The sequence below is a fragment of the Ictidomys tridecemlineatus genome, chromosome 12, assembly GCF_052094955.1.
Source record: "Ictidomys tridecemlineatus isolate mIctTri1 chromosome 12, mIctTri1.hap1, whole genome shotgun sequence".
Lineage (NCBI taxonomy): Eukaryota > Metazoa > Chordata > Mammalia > Rodentia > Sciuridae > Ictidomys > Ictidomys tridecemlineatus.
The window spans coordinates 99,569,833-99,580,951 of record NC_135488.1 but is presented as its reverse complement, the minus strand read 5'-3'; positions in this window follow the sequence as shown (position 1 = coordinate 99,580,951).

The window sequence follows — 11,119 nt, the reverse complement described above, 5'->3', positions numbered from 1 at the left end:
CAGGCCTGCCAGGCGGTGGCTGGGAAGGTGTGGGCTGCCCGTCCCTCCACCCCCATCTCTGCCTGGGGCTGGGTACAGCTGGCCTGGTGCAATCCCAGCCTCGGGACTCCACTGCGTGGCACACCCTGCTGCTGAAGGGCCTGCTGCTTTTGGCCAGTGTCAATGACATTGTTCTTCTCCTTCCCCTTGACCTGGAGAATTCCTTCTTACCCTGAAGAACCCTGCACCAACATCTCCCCCGGAGCCTCCAGGGGTCCCCCCGCAGGGAACCCCTGCAGCCGCCACAGTGCTCTGCACACACCCCTCAGAACAGTTTGGGGGAGCTTTTGGTCCTGTCGATTTGTCTGCAGTCCCTAGCCTTAGTGCCACAAGGATGGGCAGATCTCTCTTCTTCTTTTATGACTTTTTTTTTTTTTAATGACACAAGTAATTTGTGAAGATCTGCGTATTGTGAAATAATAATTTTCTTATTGTGAAAAAGTCTAAAACTGCGGAGTGTAAGCCCCCGACTCACTTCCCAGAAAGCGCCACAGTCAATTTTGTTTCTGTCTGTGTTTTCTCTTTGCACAAATCTGTTTCGTATTTTTATATAAACGAGATGAATCTGTATGTGTGGTCCTGTGGCTTACCTTTTTTACTTACTAATACACCACGTGTGTGATTGATAGGCAGAATGATGTTTTTCCAAAGATGTCTACATTCTAATCCCCCAAATCTGTGACTATGTTTTCTTACATGGCAAATCCATTTTACAGATGTGCCTGAGTTACAGCTCTTGAGATGGGGAGGCAATTCTAAATGATCTGGTGGGCCAACATAATCATAAGGGAAGAGTGCTGGGGGGGGGGGAATACATTTGAAGATGCTACACTGTCGACTTTGAAGTTGAAGGAGGGGATTATCAGCCAAGGTCTGCCGGCAGCCTCTGCAAGCTGAAAGAGGTAGGGGAGTGGATATTCGCACTTAGCCTTCCAAAGGAATAAAGCCGGATGGCACCTTGCCTTCATCCCAGTGACATTTCTGGCCTATAGAACTGTAAGGCAATAAATTTGTGTTGTTTCAAGCCAGTAAGTTTGTGGTAATTTGTTATAGCAGCAACAAGAAACTCATACAATATAGATACTGCTGACATAAACAATATGGTTTATGGCAGTAATTAGCATTTCTTGAGTGTATACTATAGGCCAGATACTGTTCTAGTGCTTTGTATGGCATATTAGTGTTCTGGGACTGTCATAACCAAATGTCACAGACTAGGTGGCTTAAACAACAGTCATTTATTGTCTCACAGTTCTGGAGGCTGGAAATCCAAGATCAAGGTGCAGGCATGTTAGTTTCTCCTGAGGCTTCTCTCCCTGGTGTTCAGAGGGCTACACTCTGGCTGCCTCTCCCATGGCCACCCCTCTGCACACACGTACCCTTGGTGTCTCATGGGTGTTCTCACATGGTCTTACCTCTGGCCAGGTGCATTCTAGTGTCTCTTCCTCTTCTTTTATGAGGACAAAAGTCAGAATTAACTAGCACTGCCGGTCCCCTCGGCCTAATTTTAATGCAATCATCTTTTAAAAGGCCCCATCAATACCATCACATGCTGATCTGTTGAGGGTTAGGATTTTTGGAGGGACACAATTCAGCACATAACATGTATATTGTCTTATTTAATTTCCACAATAACACAGAGAATTAATATACACAAGGAGGATTGGGGATCTAGCTCAGTTGGTAGAGTGCTTGTCTTGCATGCACAGGGCCCTGGGTTCAATCCCCAGTACCACAAAACAAACAAACAAAACGAAACAAAACAAAACAAACAAAAAAAATCATGAAGAAACTGAAACAGAGTGGGCAAGTTACTGGCCCAAATTAACACAGCAAGTAAGTGGTTGAGTCAGGTCCAGGAATTTCCTGTTCCTGTCCTTTGTCCGTTTTTCTTTGAGATAGTTGTCTGTTCTTTGAGGGTTTCAGGGACATAGGTGCTCTGTGAGCATTTATGGAAGGAGGGAAGGAGTGGGAATGGCTATCAGGACTCTTAGATGAACACAGGCCAGGGTGGGCAGAGCCCTAAGTTGGTTGTTCCTACCTCCAGGAGAGAAACATAAACCAAGCAGGTGGTGGGCAGGGGTGGGTGGGAAAGGGCAGACAGTTTGGGAGGAAGGGGGAATGTCACCTCTTGTCACCAAGTGAGCACAGCCCTGGGGGCTTTCTGAACAGGGGTTGATCTGGTCCACTTTGCCCTAATCCTAGCTCAGGGTGCTCCATGGAGAGTGCGGGGTGCTACCCCTCAAAGCCCTCCACCAGAAATTCTAGGTTCTGGAATTTCCCAAGAGATCCACCCAGGACAGCTTGTGAAGCAATGGTGGCCAGGGACTCAGCCAGCTGTCTCCTGAACGCAGGTGGCTGGCCAGCACCCACTGTCAAGTCGGGGCTTGCGTCACAAGCCAATTCATTATGGTCACTGTGGCGAAGGGGACAGCTGCCCATAGGGCCCAGGCAGTCTCTGGCTGGCTGCCCACATCAATATGGATGCCCCAGTTACCTTCAGGGAGGGCAGAGAATGATGGCCGTAAAGAACCCGGCTCTCCAGAAGCACCTTCCATGACAGACCTTCTGCTTGCTGTCATCTGGGGACACACACACACACACACACACACACACACACACACACAGACCCTGTCCTGCTCTGGCCCTCTTTCCCCAAGTCCATCCCAGGCTGTAAGAGCAGGAGGTGGACACTCAGTGACAACTCTAATTGATCCAATATGGCACCAGAGGAGGGGCAACAGGGGTCCATATTCTCTTGGGATGAACAGCATGCTTCCTGTTCTTCCTTCTCAGCTCTCCATGTTTGACTTTCCTCTATAACGTTCTCAGGGAAGACTGTTTCCCAGTTTTTGCCTGAATTCCTCCAGCAACGGGGAGCTCACCACCTTTCAAAGCAGCCTGCGACAGCCCAGGCAGTTCTCATGGCTGAGAGCCCCTCCCCACACTGTCCCGGCTGCTTCCGGCTTGGTTCCCCAAGAAAGGCCTATTCTAGGTGGCCTTTCAGACGTTCGACTCCATTCCTGGAAGGGGAATATCGTGGAGTTTCACAGGAGGAAGTAAATCCAGCCCTTCCAACTCCCAGGAAAGGTTTAGCCTAAGGTTCAGGCCCATTTCCTTCTCTCTGGACTCACACATGGTCCTGGGACGACTGCATGGTGGGTCTATGGGCCCTTCTGATTGCCAACCACAGAGCCCGTGGAAGGGACTCAACCCACATTCTGGGTCCTGGTGAACCATTTTTGGGTCTCTAATCCTGGAGAGAGGGACACAGTGTACTGGAGAGAGTTCTGTTCTTGGAATCTGACCATCTTACAGGCCTGGTTTTACCACTTTCAAGCTGGGATCCCTTAAGCCACCTGCTTAAACTCTCTGAACTTTAGTTTTGTCATCTGTGAAATGGAGAAACACCTATTGTGTTGTTCGGCGGTTCGAATGACATCATATATGGGAAAAATGTTTTGTAAAGCAAAACACCTTCTGTAAATAATTAACCAATTCAAATGGCAAATAAAGGAGCTTGTGGAACTCAGGACTTCTTTGTCCTGGGTCCTCCTAGGGGGTGAATGTGTGGAGCATTAAGAGGACCCTGGACTCATCCTAAGCACTTTGGCCTGTTCTTGTACCCCAGGGCTCCTGGGCAGTGTCCACAGACCTCCGTCTTGCATGACCCCTGCAGGAGCTCTCTGTCCACAGCTCCAGAAGAGGTCTCTGAGCTCAAGGGTCTTGGCCCTGGCTTTGGAGATCTGGGAGCACAGGGTGGGGATGGGGCCTCTGCTCCGGGTTGTCAGTGGGTTCCTCTCCCTGTCTCCTCTCCTCTCCAGACGCCCCAGGCCCCAGGGCTGCTCCTGCACAGCCCCTGCTCATCAAGGGCACCATCACTCCCTGCCCAGCCTCTCATTTGTACTGAGGTTAATTCTAATCCCCAATTAGAGTGGATTTTATTGGGAGAAGCAAGGAGAGATGGAGAGCTGGGGAATCCAACCCAATGACAGTGGGGGACTCACAAAGTGAGGGGTCTCATTTAATTCGGCCTCCTCATTGAATGCAGAGGCCAGGGAGGGAGGCTGCCCTAGCTGGTCAGTGGATGGGCTGGGCTCGCTGCCTGGGAGTCTCTGATCTCAGGCAGGACTTGCTGCCTCTTCCTGGCTCTCTGTACAGACCCTGTGCCTTTGATCCTGTAAGTCCATCTTGGCTCTCTGTATAGTTCCGTGCCCGGGAAACATGGCCGCTGCCCTCACCTCCTATGTCACGGGAAAGAAAAGCCAGGAACAGCACGTCACCACCTGCCTAACCTCAATCCGGTTTATCCTGAGTTGGCAGAAGGCGTCCATGAAATGTGGGGCTGGGCAGGCAGCCTGTCCTTCCTCATGCCACACAGTACCTCAAGGGTAGCAGCGCTGCAAACAAGGAGACCCTGCCCAAAGGACCTTGGGAGACAGGTGGCCCTGGTAGAGGGCGGGAGCAAGGTCTGGATTTTCTGGTGTATGTGTGCACGTGTGTGTGAGTGTGCGCATGCGGGGTGGGTGGTGGGCAACAGGCAGCCTGCCTCAGTCAGGGCACTTACCACTCCAGGGGGCAGCGGCACAGGCCAGCAGGGCTTTGCCCTGGTTCTGGGCAGGTGCTGGCTCTGCCTGTGGCCTCCTCTCCATCTACCTCATCCTCTCTGCTTGGGTTCCCCAGCTATAAATCAGGAACAAGTCCCATCCCTTACCTGCCTGGGGGGACATTGAGCAGGAGTGAGATAATGTCTGCTGCCGCTCACCTGCCACAGAGGGAGGCAGTCTCTAGACAGAGTCTATTTTTACCACTTAGAGCTCAGGCCAGCTCGCCCTTTGGGGCCTCTGGCTGCTCCGGATCCTCAGGGAAATGAGAGCGGGGCCTTCCTGCCGGAACCCACAGGCCTGTTCTCAGTGTGGTTAGGGAGGATCCCCAGGGCCAGCTGGGAGCTCTCTGGAGCCCAAAGCCTGGGCCTGATTAAGTCCTGCACACCCCATTGTTGAGGGTTCAAGGGACCCCGCCAGCTCCCGGCATTCTGGTTCAACCAGGAGTGGGGCGGCTGGGTGTGGCTGGGCCTAATGATCAGGGTGTGCCTGAAGGAGTTGGGAGCCGGGTGACAGCTGTGGGCAGATCCCCACCCACGCAGGTGGGCAGGCGGCTTGCACAACAGTCACCTGTGTGCTAGGGCCGCACAGCATTCTTGCCATGTGTTTATTTTTAAAAAAACAAATGCTCAACTTTGAAGGCAATGGTGGGGCTAGTTCTAAATATATAAAGACATTGCATTACCACTTTTGAACACCCAATCTATTGTATCAGGAAAGCAGGTGCAAAGAAGGCAGAGACCTAGCAGGCCCTACCATTTTCAAGGAAGCACCTTGGTGGTCACTGGAGGGTGGTGGGCAGGTGGGCCTCTAGCCTTGCCTCTGTGGAAGATGAGCTCCTGCCCTCAGGTGCTCTGCAGGCAAACAGAACTGTGGCCCAGCCGCCTGGGTTCTTCCAGGGCGTGTCGACAGGAGGCAGGGTACTGGCAGATCTCAGATCTCTGGCAGAGTTTTGAACCAAGTGAGTCCTCCAAGCAATGACCAAGTGAGCTCAAAGTACTGTGTGCGAATCGCTGCATCTCAAGATCAAGATCGGAGAACCGATCTTGGTGGATCAGTTCTCTACTCGAGAGAAGCCGGCTTCCTCTTTTGCAGCACATTTTAGTGAGGTTGGGACTGGGCCGTGGGGTGGCTGTTGCTGTTGCTGAAATGCCTGTGCGTGACCTGGGTGGAGACTCGCCTTTGGGGCTGTGTGGTCAGCTGAGAGGTTTCTAGCATAGAGACATTGGCTCCTGGTCATCAGAGGCCCTGATGGGAAAACTGTGGAGAGAAACCGGGCAGGGGTCCTGGGAAGAAAATTGAGATTGTAAGACAGTGTGGCTGCTATTTAGGTCTCACAACGTTCAGGGAGAACCAGAAGCACCAGACTTCAGGGTGAGGATGGGACCTGGAATGGAGGTGGTTCTAGAATCCTCTAGAATCTCCTTCCAGTATCATAATCGCTAGGCCACAGCAGGGCATCTGCTAATACTCATGCCGTCCGTCATTTCCTTCACAGAACGGTTTGCAGCTCACTGGCAGGATCTGTTGGCACCCATCCACCCTTGTGAGACCTCTCTTCTGAGCCCCAGACTCTCAAGCTACCCACCTAACATCGTAAATTCAGTCTCCACAGGGCAGCAGGTGGTGGCCATTTCACAGAAACGCCCTTGGAATGACACAGTCCCTTCCCTGTCCTCTCACTGTGTCCAGTCAGAACAGCCCCTTCTGGCTCTTGGACAGGCTAAGCTTCTCTTTCCTCAGCCGTACTCTGCAGTGCTCTGTGATTGCTCTTCTCACCCACATTTCTCCAGTTTATTTCAGAAAATGAAACCCCGCTCCCTCTGCTGAAGAGCATTTTTCCACTTTTCCCTTAAAATATGACCCAGTGGCAGGGCCCATTTGCAGGAATCCAAGGTAATATTTTTGCAACAGGGAATAGCCATGAGTGGCTTGGTTTAAAAGCATAACAGTAAGCCAGGTGAGGTGGCACACACCTGTAATCCCAGCAGCTTGGGAGGCTGAGGCAGGAAGATCGCAAGTTCAAAGCCATCCTCAGAAAAGTAAAACCCTAAGCAACTCAGTGAGACCCTGTCTCTAGATAAAACACAGAATAGGCCTGGGGATGTGGCTCAGTGGTCGAGTGCCTTTAAGTTCAATCCCAGTTTCCTCCCCCTGCCCCCCCAAAAAAAACCCATATGGTGAGAATCTGGAAGCACCAGATTTTAGGATCGGAATAGAACCTGGAATGGAGGTGGTTCTAGAATACTCTAGAATCTCCTTCCAGTATCATGATGGGGCAAAGTAGAAAATCTGAGTCTTTTTTAGTCTTGCAAGTGAGACATTATATATGGTGACAAAGGGACTGAAGCGCAGGTGGGGGCCGAGACTACTTGTAACTTAGTATGAAAATGTGGGAGACTCCACTCCCCATTCTGAGCTTCTATTTCCCTGTCCGTGAATTGGGAGCGATGACTCCCTGTCTCAGTGTCCTGAGGGACATTTAGTAGGGACCCGGCTCGCGGGGGGCTTCATCACTGACAGGGCTCCTCCCCCTCCCACAGGTAGCAGGCCAGCGGGAGCCTGTCAGTGCTCCCAAAGCCCTGACTTCCCCCGGTGCTCTTAGACCAAGGAGGAGATGGACGGCCTGGTCTGCAGGGGTGACGGGGGCTGTGAAGATGGTGCTCACAGTCTCCTGGATAGGAGTCATGATCAGTTGTGATCAGCTCTTAATTGGCCTGATTTGGTCCTTCATGGTTTGCTGCCTTGCAGGGACACAGCCCTTTCTTTTGCTTTCCTCCCACCTGGGCTTGACCGCCACACCCCACACCACCATCCACATTACCCTTGGTCCTGAGGCAGGCTTCAGTCCACCAACCTGCGGGGTAGCTCTCCTCAGTCCCCTGAGCCCCCAGCCCTGGTCCCTGGACCCGCAGAGCCAGAGGAGAGGAGAGTCCCATTCAGGGCTAAGAAACTCAGTGTAGAAAGGCCTGAGCTGGTCCCTCCCCGAGTCCCTCTTTAACTTAGGTTGAGAACTTGGCAAAGGCCACGAGGAGTGTTAGCCACAGAGTCCAGGCCCTGGGCGAGGCTCCACTGCAGGGGGTCAGGGAGACGGGCGCATCCCTGCCCATCCCTCTCCTCCCCTGCTTCCTTCTCTCCACCCAGCACAGACACATGCCTGGACAGTGAGGAAGGACTGACCTCCTGGTACTGGCAATCTCCAGGGACTTGCGGGCTCATGGGAAGCCAGGTCCTCAGAAAATGGGCTCATGGGTAAGATCTCATCCTTCCAGCTTCCGCTGGTGGACACAGACTTCAAAGTTTAAAATGGCCCATGACATTCTCAGTCTGAGAACCAGGGGCTCTATGCCACGTCCACTCCCACCTTGGCTTCTCCACTCCACCAGCTCTGTCCTCCATGTCCACTCTTTAACAAGTCACCACAGCGACCTGGGGAGGGACGGGGGGATGCTGCTGAGTGGAGCAGGTAGAGGCTGGGTAGGGAGCAAGCCCAGCTTCTGGAAAATTCAAGACCTACCTCACCCCAGTCCCTTCCTCCATGTCTACTTTCTTCTGATTTGTCTGGAAAGAGAGCAAGACATCGGGCACGGTAGCCAGACACTTATGAGGACCTTGTCCTCACCTGGGACACAGGGAAATGTGGGTCAGACCCAGCCTCCCTGTGAGGGAGACTCCCAAGGCAAGCAGGCCCAAGCCACTTCAGCGCTCACATCCCTGCAGGCATCCCTTCACCTGGGTCTGTAGGACCCGGAGGCATGATGGGGAGGGTAGGAGGACTTTGACAAGCACCTATTGGTGTTTTTACCTGGGGAATGCTGGGAGCAGGGCAATGGGAGAGCAAGGGTGGAAAAGACCCAGTGTAGAGCTGGGTGCAGTGGCACATGCCTGTAATCGCAGTGGCTCAGGAGGCTAAGTTAGGAGGATCCCAGTTCAAAGCCAGCGAGGCTATCAGCAATCTAGTGAGACCCTGTTTCAAAATAAAATATGAAAAGGGCTAGGGACATAGATCAGTGGTTAAGGGCCCTTGGGTTCATCAGGGTCTATTTCTGAAACATCTTTCTCCCAATTAGTAGCACCAACTAGGCAGGCTTTTGACCACTTCTCCCTGACAAAAATCATTATGATGTCATATAGAAAGTCACAACACTTCCAGGAGACACCGAGTGCCAGCAGTTGGGACAGAGCCAGGACATGGGTGCCCTGAGAGCAGGAGCTTGGTGGGCTGTTTCATTTTATCTTATTTTACCATATCATGGTAAAATAAACCTAACACAAGACTTACCTCGCCTCTGTAAGAAATTACATAGATATTAAGAAATCAAATTGTTTGTGTTTCAACTCCTCATGAATAAGCTTTGCTAGATTTCGAGTGGTAGCATATTTTGTTTTTTTTTTTATTTTTGTCTTTCAAGTTCTGGCAAAATACACATGAGAATGTATCATCTTAACCATTTCTAGATGGTACAGAAATTCTACATATATTCATATTATCGTGAAACCGATCTCTAGAACATTTTTAACTTCAACTTTCTACCCATTAAACAACCACCTCCCATCTTCCTTCTGTAACCTAGTAACCGTTTTTGCTTTTTTATTGAGGTACACCCTACATGCAAGAGATGGGTAGATCTTACGTGTAAAATTGCATGAACTTGACAGGCACATCCACCACGCGACCACAACTCCAACCAAGATATCAAGCATATCCTCCAGCCCACAAAGGGGGCCTTCTTCCTTTTTCTATCAATCTCTATCCTCATCCTCAGGCAAACTGTGTTCTGACTTCTATCATCAGAGATTAGTTTCACTGTTCTAGAGTTTGTATAAATGAAATCACACATTACATACTCTTTTTTTTAAAGAGAGAGAGAGAGAGAGAGAGAGAGAGAGAGAGAGAGAGAGAGAGAGAATTTTTCAATATTTGTTTTCAATATTTTTGGCGGACACAACTTTGTATGTGGTGCTGAGGATCGAACCCGGGCCGCAGGCATGCCAGGTGAGCACGCTACCGCTTGAGCCATATCCCCAGCCCCCCTCTTTTTTTTTTTTTTTAAGTCTTTATTTTTATGTGGTGTTGGGGATTGAACCCAGGGCCTCGCCCATGCTAGGCAAGCGCTCTACCTCTGAGACACAACCCCAGCCCGACGTTAAGTAACTCTCGTGCTGGCTTCTTCCCTTCAGCAGAATATTGAGGTCCGTCCATGTGGCTTTGATCAATTTTTCATTTGCATGACAGAGTAGGATTCTATTGTATGAGGAACTACAATGTTCCACCTGTTGATGAACATATGGGAGGTTTCCATTTTTTTCTCTTATGAATAAAATTGCTATGAATATTTTTAGAAAAGTTTTTTGCGTGAAATGTATTTTTATTACTTTTTGGAAAACACTTGGGAGTGGAACCGGTGACTCATAGAGTAGGTATGGGTCTAACTTTATAAGAAACTGCCAACAGTTTTAAATAATGGTCAGACCATTCTATACCCCCACCAATCTTATGTGAGTCATAGTTGTTCCATGTCCTCACCAACTTTTGGGATTGTTGGTCTTTTTACATTTAGCCACGCTAGTGGGTGTGAATGTTTTTTGTATTGTGGTATTCATTTGCATCTCCTGATTTGCACATGGATGTTGAGCAGTTCTCATTTGTTCCCTGGCCGTTTGTGATCTTCTTTTGTGATATGTCTGGTCAAGTCTTTGGCTTTCTTTTCTTTTTCTTTGCATATTTTTATTATTGATTTGTTGGCATTTACATATTCTGGATATGAGAACTTTGTCAGATATTTGTTCTGTGAATTATTTTTATGTGGTGCTGAGGATCAAACCCAGTGCCTCACATATGCTAGGCAAGCATGTTACCCCTGAGCTACAGCCCCTTCCCTTGTCTATTTTCTTAACTGCGTCTTTTGATTAAAAAAATGTTGACAAAGTCCAATTTTTCAATCTTTTTTTAATAAAAAAGGTTTGTGTTTTGGGGACTTATTTAGGAAATCTTGGCCTTCTGCAATCATGAAGATTCTTCTTCTGTTTTTTTTAGAAGATTTATAGTTTCAGGTGTTTTGCTTAGGTCTGTATCCATCTCAAAATGATTTTTGAATAAAGATGTGACATAGAGTCAATGCTCATTTTTAATATCCAATTGTCCTAATTGCCTTTAAAATTAAAAAAGACTTTCCTGCTGGTGGTACATGTCAGTAACCTCAGGGACTTGGGAGGCTGAGGCAGGAGGATCACAAGTCTGAGGCCAGCCTGGATAAATTAAAGAGACTCTGTCTCAAAAACAATTTTTTTTTAAAGGTGTGGCTCAGTGTTAGAGCTCTCCTGGGCCCAATTCCCAGTACTGAGAAAGAGAGAAAGAAAGGATAGGAGGGAGGGAGGAAAAGACCAGACAAGACTTTCCTTTCACCACTGATTGACATAGTCCTTCTGATCACTGGTGGAACTCGTGTGTGGATCTGCTTGTCCACTCGGTGGAG